The sequence below is a fragment of the Spinacia oleracea genome, chromosome 6 (assembly GCF_020520425.1).
Source record: "Spinacia oleracea cultivar Varoflay chromosome 6, BTI_SOV_V1, whole genome shotgun sequence".
NCBI lineage: Eukaryota > Viridiplantae > Streptophyta > Magnoliopsida > Caryophyllales > Amaranthaceae > Spinacia > Spinacia oleracea.
The window spans coordinates 119,677,027-119,697,912 of record NC_079492.1 but is presented as its reverse complement, the minus strand read 5'-3'; the positions used below and the strand labels follow the sequence as shown (position 1 = coordinate 119,697,912).

At 33.8% G+C, this 20,886-nt stretch overlaps 2 long non-coding RNA genes across 2 annotated transcripts; both read left to right on the top strand.

Moving 5' to 3' along the window:
- Nucleotides 1–8,138: 8,138 nt before the first annotated feature.
- Nucleotides 8,139–8,525, top strand: LOC110778266 (uncharacterized). The gene is made up of 3 exons (XR_002530736.2): nt 8,139–8,204; nt 8,292–8,362; nt 8,458–8,525. It is a non-coding gene; the product is annotated as an uncharacterized lncRNA (long non-coding RNA).
- A 9,049-nt stretch (nt 8,526–17,574) lies between these two features.
- LOC110804139 (uncharacterized) lies at nt 17,575–17,961 on the top strand. The gene is made up of 3 exons (XR_002537648.2): nt 17,575–17,640; nt 17,728–17,798; nt 17,894–17,961. It is a non-coding gene; the product is annotated as an uncharacterized lncRNA (long non-coding RNA).
- The last annotated feature ends 2,925 nt before the right edge of the window (nt 17,962–20,886 follow it).

Sequence of the window (20,886 nt, the reverse complement as noted above, 5' to 3'; positions counted from 1 at the left end):
CACCAGAACCTGAGGAACCCCACAATGACCAACAGTGAACTCAGGTCATAGAAGGAACTGACGAAAATGACACAACACCAGTAGCTCAGTTTCAACCTAAACCTTGGAAACATCAAAAGTCTCACCCAATGGAACTCATTATGAGTGACATCAGAAAAGGAACTCAGACAAGGTCACAGCTAAGGAACTTTTGTGCATTCCACGCGTTCCTCTCCATATTTGAGCCAAGAAACCACATTGAGGCTCTGGAGGATGCTGACTGGATCATAGCCATGCAAGAAGAATTAAATGAATTCAAAAGAAACAAGGTGTGGCACTTGGAACCCAAACCAAAGCACCAGAAGGTGATAGAGCTGAAATGGGTGTTCCGGAACAAGAAAGATGAACATGCAACAATCATAAGGAACAAGGCAAGGTTAGTGGTCAAAGGTTATAACCAACAGGAAGGTATTGACTTTGAAGAAACATTTGCACCTGTTGCTAGATTAGAAGCCATTAGAATCTTAATTGCTTTTGTTGCCTTCATGGGTTTTAAACTTTATCAAATGGATGTTAAATGTGCTTTCTTAAATGGTTTCTTAGAGGAAGATGTTTATGTGGAACAACCCCCTGGATTTGAAAATCCCGAATTTCCAAATCACATTTACAAACTAGATAAGGCTCTCTATGGACTAAAACAAGCCCCTAGATCTTGGTATGAGAGATTATCAAAGTTCCTCCTTCAAAATGATTTTAAAAGAGGTAGAATAGACAAAACTTTATTTTTAAAATCTAGAGGAACTGACTTGTTAGTAGTTCAAATTTATGTTGATGATATATTATTTGGAGCAACTAATGAGAACTTGTGCAAGGATTTTGCAAACTTGATGAGCAGTGAATTTGAAATGAGCATGATGGGGGAACTCAACTTCTTCCTTGGTTTACAAATCAAGCAAACTGAGGAGGGAATCATGATACACCAACAAAAGTATGTGAAGGAACTCCTAAAGAAATATGAGCTAGAATCAGCCAAAGTAAACCACACTCCCATGGGAACAGCTACCAGATTAGACACTGATCCAAATGGGAAAAGTGTGAATCAAACGAAATACAGAGGCATGATTGGATCACTATTATATTTAACAGCCAGTAGACCTGACATTTCTTTTAGTGTAGGACTATGTGCAAGATTTCAATCCAATCCAAAGGAGTCCCGTTTAACTGCTGTGAAAAGAATACTAAGATATCTCAAAGGAACTGATGACCTATGCCTATACTATCCAAGAAGGGGATCATTCGAGCTAAAAGGATATGCTGATGCTGACTATGCAGGTGACTTAGTGAATAGAAAAAGCACATCAAGTATGGTACAGTTCCTAGGTCCATGCATGGTTTCTTGGGGTTCCAAGAAACAAAACACTGTTGCTCTATCCACAGCTGAAGCTGAGTATGTAGCTGTTGCAGCTTGTTGCTCACAAATTCTATGGATAAAACAACAGTTAAGAGATTTTGTTATTATCTATGATTGTGTTCCTATCTATTGTGATAACACTAGTGCTATTTGTATTTCAAAAGATCCGGTTCATCATTCCCGGGTCAAACACATCCACATTAGACACCATTTCCTTAAAGATAATGTTGAGAAAGGTTTGATTAAATTAGATTTTTGCCAAACTGATTACCAAATTGCTGACATTTTAACTAAGCCTTTGAACAGGGAGAAACATGAGAAAATGAGAATGGAACTCGGAATGATCAAGCTAAGGTAATTGCCAAATTGAAGTTCCTCTGAGGCAAAAGCGAAAATTATAGTACATATAGACTATTACAAACACAAAATCTTGTGTGCAAACATAGTTGAAGCTTACCATCGTGGCAAATAAACTTACACTCCAAATGTGCAAGGTAAGCAGTTCCTTTCAAACTAGTTAATTCAGAGATACAAAATTAAGCAAGTCAAACACAGTTTTAATTTAATTTATTTCTATATTTTTCTTTTAAATATTTTTTAAATTTTTTAAAAATTCAAAAACGAATACCCATATTCAAAGAATGTTTGGAACGGTTCCATTGGCAATAAATAGGAGAAACTCTTCCCTTTCCACATTCAATCCATGCAACCCCCTTTCTCTCTCTCTCACACGCCTTCTCCACTGACACCACCTCTCCTTCCACCTATAAAAATCCTTCACCATGGTTCTCACAAGCAACAACACTGATCTCACTTCCCTCAAACGAAAAAGAAATCCATCATCTCCAGTTCCCATGGATACCTCACCCATTCAATCGCCAATTCCTCTTCGATCCCACAATCCAATACTCGCAATTACTCAAGGGGAACCAATCGACACTGACATCGAAATGAAATCCCCAATTTCAAACCCTAGATCTTCCACAAGGAAATCCAAAAAGCGTCGGGTAGAAACTTCGGGTGAACAACTCGAAGAAACTGAAGAACACCAGGAGGGTGCTCACACTCAGGGGGAAGGAAAAAGCGTCAAGAAACTCACTGCTAAGGAGAGCAATCTGGTGGAAGGGTTTGCGATCAATTCAACGTGGTGTGAAGCTACGAAGTTCAATGAATTGATGGAGATCCTCGAACACCAAAAGTGGGTAAGCTTGTTAAGTACTTATGCCAAATCACCCCTAATTCCCGAAGCCATGAAAGAATTTTGCAAAAACTTTACTTGTGTTGATGATGTGTGTTCAAGTAAAGTAAATGGAACTCGCATAGAATTTGATGCCTCCTATCTGGAACAACTGTTTGGTACACCCAATAGGGGTTTTGATATGTGGTTGAAAGGTCAGATTACAGTGACCATTGATAGTGTCAATGAGGATGATATTGTTGGTTCAATTGGAGGAAACTCCAAAGTGTCCACCTCCACAACACATAACTGTTTCTCACCCCTTCAAAAACTGCTATTCAATATTGTGGGGAGAGGTGTAGTTCCTCGAACCCAGAAGAGAAACATAGCCTGTTTGTTTGATGCATGCCTCATGTATTGTCTGGAAAGAAAAATTCCCATCAATTTTCCAGCTATTATGATCAAACATCTATCCACCTGCATCCCAAAATTCAAAATCCCTTACTCTTCGCTTCTCACTGAAATCTTCAAAAGTTTCTCAGTTGACCTCACTCCCTACTATGTCATCCCTCTAAAATCAACCCAAATCCTACAACTTGAAATGCTCACTCTGCTAAACCTTAAAGTAGTTCAGGGCAAAGTCATTAAGGCTGGCAAAACAGAGAAAAAGGATGAAGAAGACCAAGAGGGTCCAGAAGTTAAAGAAGAAGTGGAGGAGGAGGAAGAACTCGAACACTTAGAGGTAACTTTATCTCGAGGGAAAAGGAAGAGTGTAGGATCCCAAGGGAAAAGAAAGAGCATGAGGGTGGCAATGAAAGAAAATAAGAAAAGAGGGCCTATCTTTATGGAAATAAATGAAGAAGGGGAGGTCAAGGAGATGCCCATAGAGGAGGATGTTGTTCCAATCAAACAAGAGGAACTGCCTGAAACTGCTGTGCCAAGGAACAGGACACCCAGATCCTCCAAGAAGTCCAAAGCTCGTCGTGTTCCATCTGAATAGGAACATGTTCAAGACCATGGGGGTGCCTGAAACGCAAAAGATGATCAGATATTGGAACTGAAGGCGACAGTTGCCCGTCTGGTGGAACTGCAGGAGGGAACAGACCACAGGATCAGTTCAATGCAGGCACACATAGGTGCATTGGTTACTAGTGTCAAGACTCTCCAAACCACTCTTCACCACTACTCAGATCAAGCCAACGCAACTCGTGCCACCATTCTCACCAAGATCAATAATCTGGAATCTTTTGAGGAGACTGTGATCGAGGAAACTGCTGGTTCTGGTTCCCCATCCCAAGCTTAATCACCCTATCCCATGTTTCAATTATCTTCTTCCATGGAAAAATCTTTTTAATTTTCTTTTGGTCTGTATAATTTTCAAACTTGGGTATTTGTTCCATCTTATTTTGACTTGCTTGGTTAAATATCTTTGTGTTTTCTAGTTTTGATCATTACAGCTTGCTTTTCATTTATTGTGTGAGTTGGTTTAATACTTTGAGGCTAGCTTAACTTGCCAAACGTTGATCGTGGGGCATTGTGTTTGGAATGGCTATATTTCGTGCTGTGCTTTTTGTTGATGTCAACAGGGGGAAGTCAAGGTGCAAACTTCCAAGGTTCAATCAATCCAGTTCCTGAATCAACTTCTTGTGTACTCTCTCTGTAAGTTTAATTTTTTTTATTCTCTCTTCTGTCTTTCTTTTTTTTTTTTTGTGGTCTGCATCTGTTCTTGTTTATATTTACTCTCTCTGTGAAAAGTTTGCAAGTGTTGTCATCACCAAAAAGGGGGAATATTGTTGTTCCTAGGTTTTGGTTGATGACACACACACACATTGCAAACTTCCTGATTGTGATTACTAATGACTTTAGACAGGTAAATGCCCAAGTTCCTATTAGAATAGGAACTTGAATCAGATGTTGGAGTTCCAAGTCTACAGTTGAAACAGCCACTGGAGTTCCTGAGCTGGAAGTTGTATCTGTTCCTGGTTGAAGTCACAAGAGAAGCAACACATTTACATATCAAGAGCTTTACATGCCCACAAGAACAATTACAGACTCATGGCCACGAGTTCCTTTGATAGCCAGAGAGGAACTCATCATTGTTCCAGAGCTGGAACGTCTGAAGCTTCTGAGTTGCAAGTTCCAGACAAAGGGAAGACATAAAAGTCTAGGTAGTCTACTTTACTTAGAATTTTATGTAAATATTAATTATGCAAAAGATATATAGGGTACTCAAGGAACTTGAGATTTAATTAGGCCATTTATTTTACTGGAAGAAATTTTTATGAAAACATGTAGTTAAATAAAAATAAGTTTTTAATATAAAATAGATTCACGTTTTATTTTATTTAATCAAAACTTATTTTCCTAAAAATTCTCCACAGTTTTTGTAAACAAATAAAATCTGTTGAAGGAAATCTTTTAGGGTTTGATTGAGTCAAACCACTAACTGCTTTGTAGCTGAAACGTGGGAAGTGGTCTTCCCCTTGTTCCTCAAGACAAGGGACGTGAAGAACAAAGTGCTGGCGGTTGGCAGTTGAGGTTTTGAAAGGAACTAACCCTAGGGATAAACCTATAAAAGGACAAATATATTTTCTGGAAAATTACACAAACAATTCTAAGAGTTTTTGCTTTCCTAAAAACGTATTATCAAAGATTTTCTAAAACAGTTTGTGTCCTAGTTAATTCCAAGTTCCTAAGTTCCTTATATCTACACAAAAGCATTATTAATATCTAGAGTTATCTAAACACGAATTGTATTTTGTATTAGTGAGGATAGAGTTATCCTGTAAAGACTTAGAGTGTAAGTCTGAGAGAGTGAAAGAGATAGAGTTGTAGTCTGAGTAGATTACTGTGAGGAACACGAGTTAGAGAGAAACTTGTGTTAGAGAGTTATTGTAATCGAGGCATTACTATAATAAAAGAAATTCTCTTCTTGATTAGTGTCAAGAAGTTCTCACAGTTGTTATTCTAGTCTTTCTTGCTCCCAGTTTCTTTACTGTTCCTTGGTTTCAAAAGAAACTCTATCAAAGTTCGAATTACAATTCACCCCCCGCCTCTTGTGTGTGTTCCTACTGGAATATCAAAACTCATGCTCTTTCGGTACTCTAAAAATCAACCTTAAATATTTCATAAACATAAAAGTTCCTTAAATCCACAAAATCATGCTTTTATTAATTCTTTCATAAACTTCCTAGAGGACATAAATGATCCTTAAATATTCATAACATGTCCTTGACAAAAGATCTATAACATGATTCAAATCTACAACAGGAAACTTAGGTTCAAACGTACATGAGAACTAAATTGAAATGGTATCAGCGTTGGCGTCATCTTCTTCTTCCTTGTCAGCTCTCATCATGTAAGCCTTTCTAGATATTGGGGGTCGTGGTGGATCATGATCAACCCTAACATTGTTGTTGTTCGTTCATGATTGGTCGAGGTTGCTCTTCCAATATCCGTGGGAGGTGGTTTAGGGCAGTCTCTGACAAAATGATCTTTTCCTCCACATCGATAACATGTCTTTGTTCCTGCACGACATTCACTTTCGGTATGGTTTCTCTTTCCACACTTAGCACACCATACCTTACGAGATGCTCTATCATTGTAACCTTGGTCTCTACTATCGTTCCTTCTATGATTATGGTTTCCTTGGTTTGGCCTTTTAGTTCCTCCATGGTTTCGATTATCATTCTTCCTTTTATCACCAACATTTTGTGCTTCTCGAAGTAATACAACTCGTTCAACATTTACTGCAATATCAACCATATCTTGATAGGAAGTAAACCTTTGAGTTGCCAACCTATCTTGGTACTTCAAATGAAGACCTCGCTCAAAACGGTTCATCCTAGATTGTTCTGTCGATACCAACTCCGGTGCAAATCTTGACAATTCCATGAACTTGTTTGCATATTCCATAACACTCATTGTTCCTTGTTGCAAGTGCAAAAACTCGTCTTCCTTTTGTTTCCTCAGGGATGGTGGATAAAACTTATCTCTTAATAACTTTTGCAGTTCGGTCCAACCAAATCTAGGCTCATTCTTCCTTTCTTTATTAATTTTCCACCATAAACTTGCTTGACCCGTTAAGTAAAACACGGCGAAATCGACTCTCCATTCCTTAGGACATTGCAAGGTTTCAAACAACTGATCTATGCGATTAATCCAATCCTCGAATTCTACAGGGTCGGGCTTGCCATCGTAAGATGGTGGGTTTAGGGATGAAAACTTCTTGAACATTGATGCATTTTCGTTCGCATTCGTCGATTTCTGTTTCTGAGAATCTTTGATTAATTCAGCTAACATCGTGCTAACGGTTTCTAATCGTTCCATCCTTTCTTTGTGATCTTCGATAGGTTGATCGTCATAGGGATCATCATGGGCGACATCCTCGTAGATAGTGTCATCATTGACATGGACGTTGTGATCGTTGTGAGCTCCCTCGTTAATATCGTTAGCAGCCTCGATAGTCGACATTCTGCATAACATGCTCAATCAGGAAAACATACATAATAGGAAAATAATCCCCTTTCAGCCCGTTCCTACACTCACACTCATTTCATTTTAACTTAACAAGATTTTAACATATTCTTTTAGACTTATTCCTTAAAACTCTTTGCTGAAAGCCTAATGAATTCTATTTCGTGCAAAACCCGCAAGGTTTAGCACTTATAGTCCAGAACCTTGGCTCTGAATACCAAACTGTAACACCCCGACCTCTAAATCACTTATTAAAGCATAATTAGCAGCGGAATTAACCTAACTTGGTCGGGACATTACCTGCCGTAATTCCCTCTTGGAAATTACAAGGCAACTATCATAACATAAGCTATCAAAACCCAAATTATTATAATAATCCTTTATATTCCCAAAATACAAGTACATAAATTACTAAAAGTATTTAATTAAACTATTAAAACATTAAGCATAAACTAGGTGAATATTAATAAAGTGAAGTTCCTCGCCACTACTCGTGTCCATTGTTCCCCGCAGTACCTAAAACGGAAAACAAAACGGTGAGCCGAAGACTCAGTAACGTGTTACCCTAGCATCGTAACATCATTTCAATTCATTTTATTTAATAAACAGGGAGAATAGAATATAGTATGTAATAGCCCGATTTTTTTTTTTAAGCAGTCCTTAACAAAATGCTATTAATTAGCTTAATTATGTTTTGATATGGTCTTAGATTAAAGTTAAGTATTGATTACTAAATATTTTATGAGAATTGAAGAATTGGAAACAATATTGGGAACTCTGATATTGACATTTGGGGTAATACGGTAATTCCCGAAAAACACATTCAAGCACCTAATTAATGAAATTAATTTTAATGGGAACTATTTGGGGAATACATGTGACATATTAGGGTATTAATCAAGGTATTCTATCCTCCTAATCACCCATTAAGTAAAGCTTAAACATAGATACTTCCAGCAGTATTCTGCAGCAGACCCACCTTGGGAAATGACCAAATTGACCCCCCTAAGAATGAGAAATTACAAAACTACCTACACCCACCCTTCCTATAAATACAGAGCAACCTCTCATAGTTTTCTCCACCCCAAAAAAGTCCAGAAACCCTCTGCCCAGAGCTCTTCCCTCCTCTCCTTCTGTCCCGCCAGTTCTGGCGTGTTCCAGGTGAGGTTTCACCTCCAAGTTTCGTCCCTTTTCCTTCTGAATTTTTGCATGAAACTTTAGGAAATTGTTCTTTACCTATTTGTGCAGATTGGGTAAGCAATCGTTTGTGGAAAAACCAAGGGAAACCAAGCCAACCGAAGCCAAACCCACCAGCTAAGGTAAATCTGCTAGGGTTGTAACTTGGGTTGAATTAGTACCTTATTCTTGGGATTTTTCTTGTCAAATTCTTATATTATGTTGGTATTGAATTAAGGGAAAGTGTTAGTGAAGAAATCTCTGATTCGTGAGCCATAGTTGAGGAGATATCACCCCACAATTAAGGTACACATTGTCCATCCACTTTGATGAAAATTTATAGCTTGTGTTATCTTTATTTTAAGAATGTGATTTACGTTTAACAATATGAATTTCGAGTTAAGTTTTACTTATAATATTGTGATTTGGAAATCCTATATAAGATGTGAATATGAACATTTATAGAATTTCAATGATTTTAATATTTGTGTTTTTAATCTATATATATCTCAATTGGTTTAAACATGAGGATTGTGAAAGCTCGATTTTTGAGACTTGAAATTTTGTTCGTGAGACATTTTGATACATTTGAAAATGAAACTTGTGCCAATTCGATTGTGAGACTTGTGAAGATTTGGTAGCGAGATTTATTAAGGTTTGGTTACATAGTTGGAGGATGTGACCCATGTGAGATTTATAAAGATACATATATTTGTTAAGAATGATATGGGTTGTAATGTAATCGGAATTCCATACTCTATGTCGGCTTATGTTAGCTTCATTATATTTAGTGCATTTCGGAAATTACAGTTGAATATCATTATGGGTAATCAAGCTATAGATATGACAAATTATGAAATAAGGTACGGAGTACATGATTAGGGAACTATGAGTGTGACTCATAAATATTAACCTATGTTGGTATTAATAAGGTTTAGCAGGGACTATCGGTTGAATCATAAGCGATAGATATATTCCTCTATGTTCTTTTGTTTTTCTTGTACTATTATTTGAGCGATATAATTTTATAATAAGATCTATAAGATAAATATTTTCTTTATGTTATAGTTAACATTGTCACTAAACGGTAGTTTTACTAACATATTAGTTATTGTATAATTCTAACTCGAATATGATGATAAGGATTGGTTACAACGTGGATGGCTTTTTGAAATAAGTTTTAAGAATTGGGTAACCATAAAAATAAACTCATTGATCTTCTATAAAACTCCAGTTTTGTGCTACTCAATATATAATGTATTTTAATTTTCCGAATTATGATTTATGGCCTATATTTACCAAGTTATCCTTTATCGAGTTTTGAAGCTCAATGTTTATTAAATTATTTCATTTGAGATCTTTATACGGTTTCTGTAAAGAGTATGTTTGAATTTAAAAGTTTAAGATTATTCTTTGACTAAGATAAAATAATCTAAATGATATATATATTTTGATACGATTAGATTGTGTATTTACACATCATTTTATACTTTATTCTTAATGAGAATTTTTTTTTTTTAAGATCTAAAATACAGTGTTGGGTATGTAACCACGTACGATCAAGAGAAAATTAAGTTGACTAGTCTTAATTGAGCTATTAAGCTAACTTGGGTATAACCTATATGCAACTGGAGTTAGATAAGGAAGATTTTGGGTTATTATACTTGGAGTTATGAATGTTTCATACGTAGTAGTGTAATAAGGGTTTGAGTTTATTATACTATTGTGACTAAAGGTTGGAGTAATTTGAAATGATGATCTTTGTGCTACAAACTTAATATTTGCGTTTTGGGACCGAGAATATATCAATAGATTAAATATTGAGTTTACTACTTTGTATTCATGAGTATAATTCCTGACAAGCTTAAGGATTTCGACTATATATCTTGGATTTTAACTATATGCGAGTGCTTTCAAGCGAACCGAATAACATATAGGTGCTTAGGTTATCTTGTTTTCAAGATTTATGTATACAGAGTTTGTGAAAATCTTTGGATAAGCTATTATGATCTTTAAGCAAATCTTTTGAATGGATCTGTCAAATTGAATAAGTATCATTGTGACAATATTTTCAATTGTGTTTAATTGTGTTAATTCAGATGTGATTTGGTTTATGATATAAGCCTTTGAAGAATTATATTTCTTAAATTTATTAAATAAGTTTTCAAATGTGTTTTAGTGGGGAAGAAGCCGTTAACAACGGCCATGAACAACACTTGTGTATTTGTGTGTGATCTGTGTGAATGCACATTTGTGCATCTGTGTAAATGTACATATGTACATCTGTGTGGGGACATGTCCTAAAAGTCTTGCAAGCATGTGTGAAAGCGTGGGTGACGACCCCCGAAAAGTATAGAGACAATGGTTGAACAACCCTTCTCTATTCGTGTTCTCTTCCCCCAGTATTATATAATTTTTAAAGACAAAATATGTTCAATTTGCTAGAATAAGCAAATATTGTGAGAGTATTAGTGTATGTGTGTTTTGAAATATCAAACATATATTGTTTGCGAATCCTAAGTATATTTTTGATACGTTATCTACTTGTATAAGAACTATTTCTCGAAGAGTTATAGTAATTGTGATTAATTTGGAGAGTTGATATTGGATGAATAAGAGATAAAGTATCAGTATTTTTAAAAGGATATATGTTCGAGGAAAATACATGTTGGGATGTGAGATATACAATATAGGGAATAGTATTTTCATATCTTATGATGGATAATGCTAATTGAGCTACACTAAAGATTATGCCAGATTCTGCTAATAGTTGTGAAAAGCGAGTTAAGAACCCTAGTGTGTTATTTTCTAAGTTTAAGTCAGATGGAGATCTTCGGGAATACATTTAAGTTTGTGGAAGTAGTGACAAATATAATCTTTAAAGTACTTAAGCATAAGTAAATATTCTTGCTTTGTTTCTTTGATAAAATATGTTAAGTTGTGATTTAAATTTTTCACATGAAATGCGGAAAGTTATTGCAATTTGTTTATTGAGCTTCATTTGAAATATGATTTTATTCATATTGAATCAGTTTTATCTTCGAAATAAATAAATCACGTAATCATGTTTTAAGCCACCGAAAATTTATTTTAGGTTGGACAGTGTGTACTCAGTTTCCCTGACTTTGTTCTTTGAACCTGTCCTGGTGGGGGCAGTTTCCTATGCAGTGATTTTGCAGGTTTAGTAAATGTCGAAGTTGATTCAAGGATCGTGAATGGGGAAAGAGATGTTCTAGCTGGAATGTATGATTTGAATAAGGTTGTAATGGTTTTATTTGTGAATATTCTTAAGTTAATTGTGAGAGTTGATAATGAGATTAATTTAATTCTTGGTTGGTTAAGAGTTAAGTTTGATTAATTTCTAATAAGTGATTCTAATTAGCAGCTCATTGGGAGCGGGCTGTTACAGTTGGTATCAGAGCCAAGGTTGATTTTGGGTTTGCTATGATCATCATATCATAGCATATGAGTTAGAAATTATTTTATTGGATTGATTTAGAGTTAATAAGTATGAGTTCTATTTGGGATGTTAAAGCTCAAAAGTCTTATGTCTTAAACCGAGGAGTCGAGATTGAATGAAAGATTTAACGTGATGATAAGTTTGTGAAATGTTTTAGGAATATGAAGGTTGGAAAGCTAAAACATATATTTTGGGAGTTGGAGACACTTCATTTTATTCTTGTGGGAAAAAGTGTCGAGGATTGAAATTGGATTTGTAGTTAATAGTGTAGTTATACACTTAGTGATGATGGGTTCGGGATTTTAGAATTCACATCTTGTTTTGATTTACAAGAATTTGAGTCTCGAATAGATGGTTTGATCTGGGTAATTAGAGTCCTAATGTAAACATTGGGCTCATTAAAAAAAAAAAAAAAATTCTAGTTACATTCGCTATCTCGGATCAAGAGTTTCAGTATATTGTCATCATCAATCCATCTTGTCACCTTCCTCCTAAAACTAGACTGAGTATCGTTTATCTCCAATCGATCCAGTGTTCTCAAAATCTAATAATGATATCTGAATCATATATGTCAAAGGAATCAAGATATCTTAGTTTATTTCCTACACTTGGATTTCAAGATATGATTTCAAAGTAATATTTTATTCAAATGATCTAAAGTTTGCATTTTGAAATTTCGAGGACGAAATTTATTTTTAAGGGTGGTAGTATGTAATAGCCCAATTTTTTTTTTTAAGCAGTCCTTAACAAAATTCTATTAATTAGCTTAATTATGTTTTGATATGGTCTTAGATTAAAGTTAAGTATTGATTACTAAATATTTTATGAGAATTGAAGAATTGGAAACAATATTGGGAACTCTGATATTGACATTTGGGGTAATACGGTAATTCCCGAAAAACACATTCAAGCACCTAATTAATGAAATTAATTTTAATGGGAACTATTTGGGGAATACATGTGACATATTAGGGTATTAATCAAGGTATTCTATCCTCCTAATCACCCATTAAGTAAAGCTTAAACATAGATACTTCCAGCAGTATTCTGCAGCAGACCCACCTTGGGAAATGACCAAATTGACCCCCCTAAGAATGAGAAATTACAAAACTACCTACACCCACCCTTCCTATAAATACAGAGCAACCTCTCATAGTTTTCTCCACCCCAAAAAAGTCCAGAAACCCTCTGCCCAGAGCTCTTCCCTCCTCTCCTTCTGTCCCGCCAGTTCTGGCGTGTTCCAGGTGAGGTTTCACCTCCAATTTTCGTCCCTTTTCCTTCTGAATTTTTGCATGAAACTTTAGGAAATTGTTCTTTACCTATTTGTGCAGATTGGGTAAGCAATCATTTGTGGAAAAACCAAGGGAAACCAAGCCAACCAAAGCCAAACCCACCAGCTAAGGTAAATCTGCTAGGGTTGTAACTTGGGTTGAATTAGTAACTTATTCTTGGGAATTTTCTTGTCAAATTCTTATATTATGTTGGTATTGAATTAAGGGAAAGTGTTAGTGAAGAAATCTCTTATTCGTGAGCCATAGTTGAGGAGATATCACCCCACAATTAAGGTACACATTGTCCATCCACTTTGATGAAAATTTATAGCTTGTGTTATCTTTATTTTAAGAATGTGATTTACGTTTAACAATATGAATTTCGAGTTAAGTTTTACTTATAATATTGTGATTTGGAAATCCTATATAAGATGTGAATATGAACATTTATAGAATTTCAATGATTTTAATATTTGTGTTTTTAATCTATATATATCTCAATTGGTTTAAACATGAGGATTGTGAAAGCTCGATTTTTGAGACTTGAAATTTTGTTCGTGAGACATTTTGATACATTTGAAAATGAAACTTGTGCCAATTCGATTGTGAGACTTGTGAAGATTTGGTAGCGAGATTTATTAAGGTTTGGTTACATAGTTGGAGGATGTGACCCATGTGAGATTTATAAAGATACATATATTTGTTAAGAATGATATGGGTTGTAATGTAATCGGAATTCCATACTCTATGTCGGCTTATGTTAGCTTCATTATATTTAGTGCATTTCGGAAATTACAGTTGAATATCATTATGGGTAATCAAGCTATAGATATGACAAATTATGAAATAAGGTACGGAGTACATGATTAGGGAACTATGAGTGTGACTCATAAATATTAACCTATGTTGGTATTAATAAGGTTTAGCAGGGACTATCGGTTGAATCATAAGCGATAGATATATTCCTCTATGTTCTTTTGTTTTTCTTGTACTATTATTTGAGCGATATAATTTTATAATAAGATCTATAAGATAAATATTTTCTTTATGTTATAGTTAACATTGTCACTAAACGGTAGTTTTACTAACATATTAGTTATTGTATAATTCTAACTCGAATATGATGATAAGGATTGGTTACAACGTGGATGGCTTTTTGAAATAAGTTTTAAGAATGGGGTAACCATAAAAATAAACTCATTGATCTTCTATAAAACTCCAGTTTTGTGCTACTCAATATATAATGTATTTTAATTTTCCGAATTATGATTTATGGCCTATATTTACCAAGTTATCCTTTATCGAGTTTTGAAGCTCAATGTTTATTAAATTATTTCATTTGAGATCTTTATACGGTTTCTGTAAAGAGTATGTTTGAATTTAAAAGTTTAAGATTATTCTTTGACTAAGATAAAATAATCTAAATGATATATATATTTTGATACGATTAGATTGTGTATTTACACATCATTTTATACTTTATTCTTAATGAGAATTATTTTTTTTTAAGATCTAAAATACAGTGTTGGGTATGTAACCACGTACGATCAAGAGAAAATTAAGTTGACTAGTCTTAATTGAGCTATTAAGCTAACTTGGGTATAACCTATATGTAACTGGAGTTAGATAAGGAAGATTTTGGGTTATTATACTTGGAGTTATGAATGTTTCATACGTAGTAGTATAATAAGGGTTTGAGTTTATTATACTATTGTGACTAAAGGTTGGAGTAATTTGAAATGATGATCTTTGTGCTACAAACTTAATATTTGCGTTTTGGGACCGAGAATATATCAATAGATTAATGTTGAGTTTACTACTTTGTATTCATGAGTATAATTCCTGACAAGCTTAAGGATTTCGACTATATATCTTGGATTTTAACTATATGCGAGTGCTTTCAAGCGAACCGAATAACATATAGGTGCTTAGGTTATCTTGTTTTCAAAATTTATGTATACAGAGTTTGTGAAAATCTTTGGATAAGCTATTATGATCTTTAAGCAAATCTTTTGAATGGATCTGTCAAATTGAATAAGTATCATTGTGACAATATTTTCAATTGTGTTTAATTGTGTTAATTCAGATGTGATTTGGTTTATGATATAAGCCTTTGAAGAATTATATTTCTTAAATTTATTAAATGAGTTTTCAAATGTGTTTTAGTGGGGAAGAAGCCGTTAACAACGGCCATGAACAACACTTGTGTATTTGTGTGTGATCTGTGTAAATGCACATTTGTGCATCTGTGTAAATGTACATATGTACATCTGTGTGGGGACATGTCCTAAAAGTCTTGCAAGCATGTGTGAAAGCGTGGGTGACGACCCCCGAAAAGTATAGAGACAATGGTTGAACAACCCTTCTCTATTCGTGTTCTCTTCCCCCAGTATTATATAATTTTTAAAGACAAAATATGTTCAATTTGCTAGAATAAGCAAATATTGTGAGAGTATTAGTGTATGTGTGTTTTGAAATATCAAACATATATTGTTTGCGAAATCCTAAGTATATTTTTGATACGTTATCTACTTGTATAAGAACTATTTCTCGAAGAGTTATAGTAATTGTGATTAATTTGGAGAGTTGATATTGGATGAATAAGAGATAAAGTATCAGTATTTTTAAAAGAATTTATGTTCGAGGAAAATACATGTTGGGATGTGAGATATACAATATAGGGAATAGTATTTTCATATCTTATGATGGATAATGCTAATTGAGCTACACTAAAGATTATGCCAGATTCTGCTAATAGTTGTGAAAAGCGAGTTAAGAACCCTAGTGTGTTATTTTCTAAGTTTAAGTCAGATGGAGATCTTCGGGAATACATTTAAGTTTGTGGAAGTAGTGACAAATATAATCTTTAAAGTACTTAAGCATAAGTAAATATTCTTGCTTTGTTTCTTTGATAAAATATGTTAAGTTGTGATTTAAATTTTTGACATGAAATGCCGAAAGTTATTGCAATTTGTTTATTGAGCTTCATTTGAAATATGATTTTATTCATATTGAATCAGTTTTATCTTCGAAATAAATAAATCACGTAATCATGTTTTAAGCCACCGAAAATTTATTTTAGGTTGGACAGTGTGTACTCAGTTTCCCTGACTTTGTTCTTTGAACCTGTCCTGGTGGGGGCAGTTTCCTATGCAGTGATTTTGCAGGTTTAGTAAATGTCGAAGTTGATTCAAGGATCGTGAATGGGGAAAGAGATGTTCTAGCTGGAATGTATGATTTGAATAAGGTTGTAATGGTTTTATTTGTGAATATTCTTAAGTTAATTGTGAGAGTTGATAATGAGATTAATTTAATTCTTGGTTGGTTAAGAGTTAAGTTTGATTAATTTCTAATAAGTGATTCTAATTAGCAGCTCATTGGGAGCGGGCTGTTACAGTTGGTATCAGAGCCAAGGTTGATTTTGGGTTTGCTATGATCATCATATCATAGCATATGAGTTAGAAATTATTTTATTGGATTGATTTAGAGTTAATAAGTATGAGTTCTATTTGGGATGTTAAAGCTCAAAAGTCTTATGTCTTAAACCGAGGAGTCGAGATTTAATGAAAGATTTAACGTGATGATAAGTTTGTGAAATGTTTTAGGAATATGAAGGTTGGAAAGCTAAAACATATATTTTGGGAGTTGGAGACACTTCATTTTATTCTTGTGGGAAAAAGTGTCGAGGATTGAAATTGGATTTGTAGTTAATAGTGTAGTTATACACTTAGTGATGATGGGTTCAGGATTTTAGAATTCACATCTTGTTTTGATTTACAAGAATTTGAGTCTCGAATAGATGGTTTGATCTGGGTAATTAGAGTCCTAATGTAAACATTGGGCTCATTAAAAAAAAAAAAAAAATTCTAGTTACATTCGCTATCTCGGATCAAGAGTTTCAGTATATTGTCATCATCAATCCATCTTGTCACCTTACTCCTAAAACTAGACTGAGTATCGTTTATCTCCAATCGATCCAGTGTTCTCAAAATCTAATAATGATATCTGAATCATATATGTCAAAGGAATCAAGATATCTTAGTTTATTTCCTACACTTGGATTTCAAGATATGATTTCAAAGTAATATTTTATTCAAATGATCTAAAGTTTGCATTTTGAAATTTCGAGGACGAAATTTATTTTTCACGGTGGTAGTATGTAATAGCCCGATTTTTTTTTAAGCAGTCCTTAACAAAATGCTAATAATTAGCTTAATTATGTTTTGATATGGTCTTAGATTAAAGTTAAGTATTGATTACTAAATATTTTATGAGAATTGAAGAATTGGAAACAATATTGGGAACTCTGATATTGACATTTGGGGTAATACGGTAATTCCCGAAAAACACATTCAAGCACCTAATTAATGAAATTAATTTTAATGGGAACTATTTGGGGAATACATGTGACATATTAGGGTATTAATCAAGGTATTCTATCCTCCTAATCACCCATTAAGTAAAGCTTAAACATAGATACTTCCAGCAGTATTCTGCAGCAGACCCACCTTGGGAAATGACCAAATTGACCACCCTAAGAATGAGAAATTACAAAACTACCTACACCCACCCTTCCTATAAATACAGAGAAACCTCTCATAGTTTTCTCCACCCCAAAAAAGTCCAGAAACCCTCTGCCCAGAGCTCTTCCCTCCTCTCCTTCTGTCCCGCCAGTTCTGGCGTGTTCCAGGTGAGGTTTCACCTCCAATTTTCGTCCCTTTTCCTTCTGAATTTTTGCATGAAACTTTAGGAAATTGTTCTTTACCTATTTGTGCAGATTGGGTAAGCAATCGTTTGTGGAAAAACCAAGGGAAACCAAGCCAACCGAAGCCAAACCCACCAGCTAAGGTAAATCTGCTAGGGCTGTAACTTGGGTTGAATTAGTACCTTATTCTTGGGATTTTTCTTGTCAAATTCTTATATTATGTTGGTATTGAATTAAGGGAAAGTGTTAGTGAAGAAATCTCTGATTCGTGAGCCATAGTTGAGGAGATATCACCCCACAATTAAGGTACACATTGTCCATCCACTTTGATGAAAATTTATAGCTTGTGTTATCTTTATTTTAAGAATGTGATTTACGTTTAACAATATGAATTTCGAGTTAAGTTTTACTTATAATATTGTGATTTGGAAATCCTATATAAGATGTGAATATGAACATTTATAGAATTTCAATGATTTTAATATTTGTGTTTTTAATCTATATATATCTCAATTGGTTTAAACATGAGGATTGTGAAAGCTCGATTTTTGAGACTTGAAATTTTGTTCGTGAGACATTTTGATACATTTGAAAATGAAACTTGTGCCAATTCGATTGTGAGACTTGTGAAGATTTGGTAGCGAGATTTATTAAGGTTTGGTTACATAGTTGGAGGATGTGACCCATGTGAGATTTATAAAGATACATATATTTGTTAAGAATGATATGGGTTGTAATGTAATCGGAATTCCATACTCTATGTCGGCTTATGTTAGCTTCATTATATTTAGTGCATTTCGGAAATTACAGTTGAATATCATTATGGGTAATCAAGCTATAGATATGACAAATTATGAAATAAGGTACGGAGTACATGATTAGGGAACTATGAGTGTGACTCATAAATATTAACCTATGTTGGTATTAATAAGGTTTAGCAGGGACTATCGGTTGAATCATAAGCGATAGATATATTCCTCTATGTTCTTTTGTTTTTCTTGTACTATTATTTGAGCGATATAATTTTATAATAAGATCTATAAGATAAATATTTTCTTTATGTTATAGTTAACATTGTCACTAAACGGTAGTTTTACTAACATATTAGTTATTGTATAATTCTAACTCGAATATGATGATAAGGATTGGTTACAACGTGGATGGCTTTTTGAAATAAGTTTTAAGAATTGGGTAACCATAAAAATAAACTCATTGATCTTCTATAAAACTCCAGTTTTGTGCTACTCAATATATAATGTATTTTAATTTTCCGAATTATGATTTATGGCCTATATTTACCAAGTTATCCTTTATCGAGTTTTGAAGCTCAATGTTTATTAAATTATTTCATTTGAGATCTTTATACGGTTTCTGTAAAGAGTATGTTTGAATTTAAAAGTTTAAGATTATTCTTTGACTAAGATAAAATAATCTAAATGATATATATATTTTGATACGATTAGATTGTGTATTTACACATCATTTTATACTTTATTCTTAATGAGAATTATTTTTTTTAAGATCTAAAATACAGTGTTGGGTATGTAACCACGTACGATCAAGAGAAAATTAAGTTGACTAGTCTTAATTGAGCTATTAAGCTAACTTGGGTATAACCTATATGCAACTGGAGTTAGATAAGGAAGATTTTGGGTTATTATACTTGGAGTTATGAATGTTTCATACGTAGTAGTATAATAAGGGTTTGAGTTTATTATACTATTGTGACTAAAGGTTGGAGTAATTTGAAATGATGATCTTTGTGCTACAAACTTAATATTTGCGTTTTGGGACCGAGAATATATCAATAGATTAATATTGAGTTTACTACTTTGTATTCATGAGTATAATTCCTGACAAGCTTAAGGATTTCGACTATATATCTTGGATTTTAACTATATGCGAGTGCTTTCAAGCGAACCGAATAACATATAGGTGCTTAGGTTATCTTGTTTTCAAGATTTATGTATACAGAGTTTGTGAAAATCTTTGGATAAGCTATTATGATCTTTAAGCAAATCTTTTGAATGGATCTGTCAAATTGAATAAGTATCATTGTGACAATATTTTCAATTGTGTTTAATTGTGTTAATTCAGATGTGATTTGGTTTGTGATATAAGCGTTTGAAGAATTATATTTCTTAAATTTATTAAATGAGTTTTCAAATGTGTTTTAGTGGGGAAGAAGCCGTTAACAACGGCCATGAACAACACTTGTGTATTTGTGTGTGATCTGTGTAAATGCACATTTGTGCATCTGTGTAAATGTACATATGTACATCTGTGTGGGGACATGTCCTAAAAGTCTTGCAAGCATGTGTGAAAGGGTGGGTGACGACCCCCGAAAAGTATAGAGACAGTGGTTGAACAACCCTTCTCTATTCGTGTTCTCTTCCCCCCAGTATTATATAATTTTTAAAGACAAAATATGTTCAATTTGCTAGAATAAGCAAATATTGTGAGAGTATTAGTGTATGTGTGTTTTGAAATATCAAACATATATTGTTTGCGAAATCCTAAGTATATTTTTGATACGTTATCTACTTGTATAAGAACTATTTCTCGAAGAGTTATAGTAATTGTGATTAATTTGGAGAGTTGATATTGGATGAATAAGAGATAAAGTATCAGTATTTTTAAAAGAATTTATGTTCGAGGAAAATACATGTTGGGATGTGAGATATACAATATAGGGAATAGTATTTTTCATATCTTATGATGGATAATGCTAATTGAGCTACACTAAAGATTATGCCAGATTCTGCTAATAGTTGTGAAAAGCGAGTTAAGAACCCTAGTGTGTTATTTTCTAAGTTTAAGTCAGATGGAGATCTTCGGGAATACATTTAAGTTTGTGGAAGTAGTGACAAATATAATCTTTAAAGTACTTAAGAATAAGTAAATATTCTTGCTTTGTTTCTTTGATAAAATATGTTAAGTTGTGATTTAAATTTTTCACATGAAATGCCGAAAGTTATTGCAATTTGTTTATTGAGCTTCATTTGAAATATGATTTTATTCATATTGAATCAGTTTTATCTTCGAAATAAATAAATCACGTAATCATGTTTTAAGCCACCAAAAATTTATTTTAGGTTGGACAGTGTGTACTCACCCTGACTTTGTTCTTTGAACCTGTCCTGGTGGGGGCAGTTTCCTATGCAGTGATTTTGCAGGTTTAGTAAATGTCGAAGTTGATTCAAGGATCGTGAATGGGGAAAGAGATGTTCT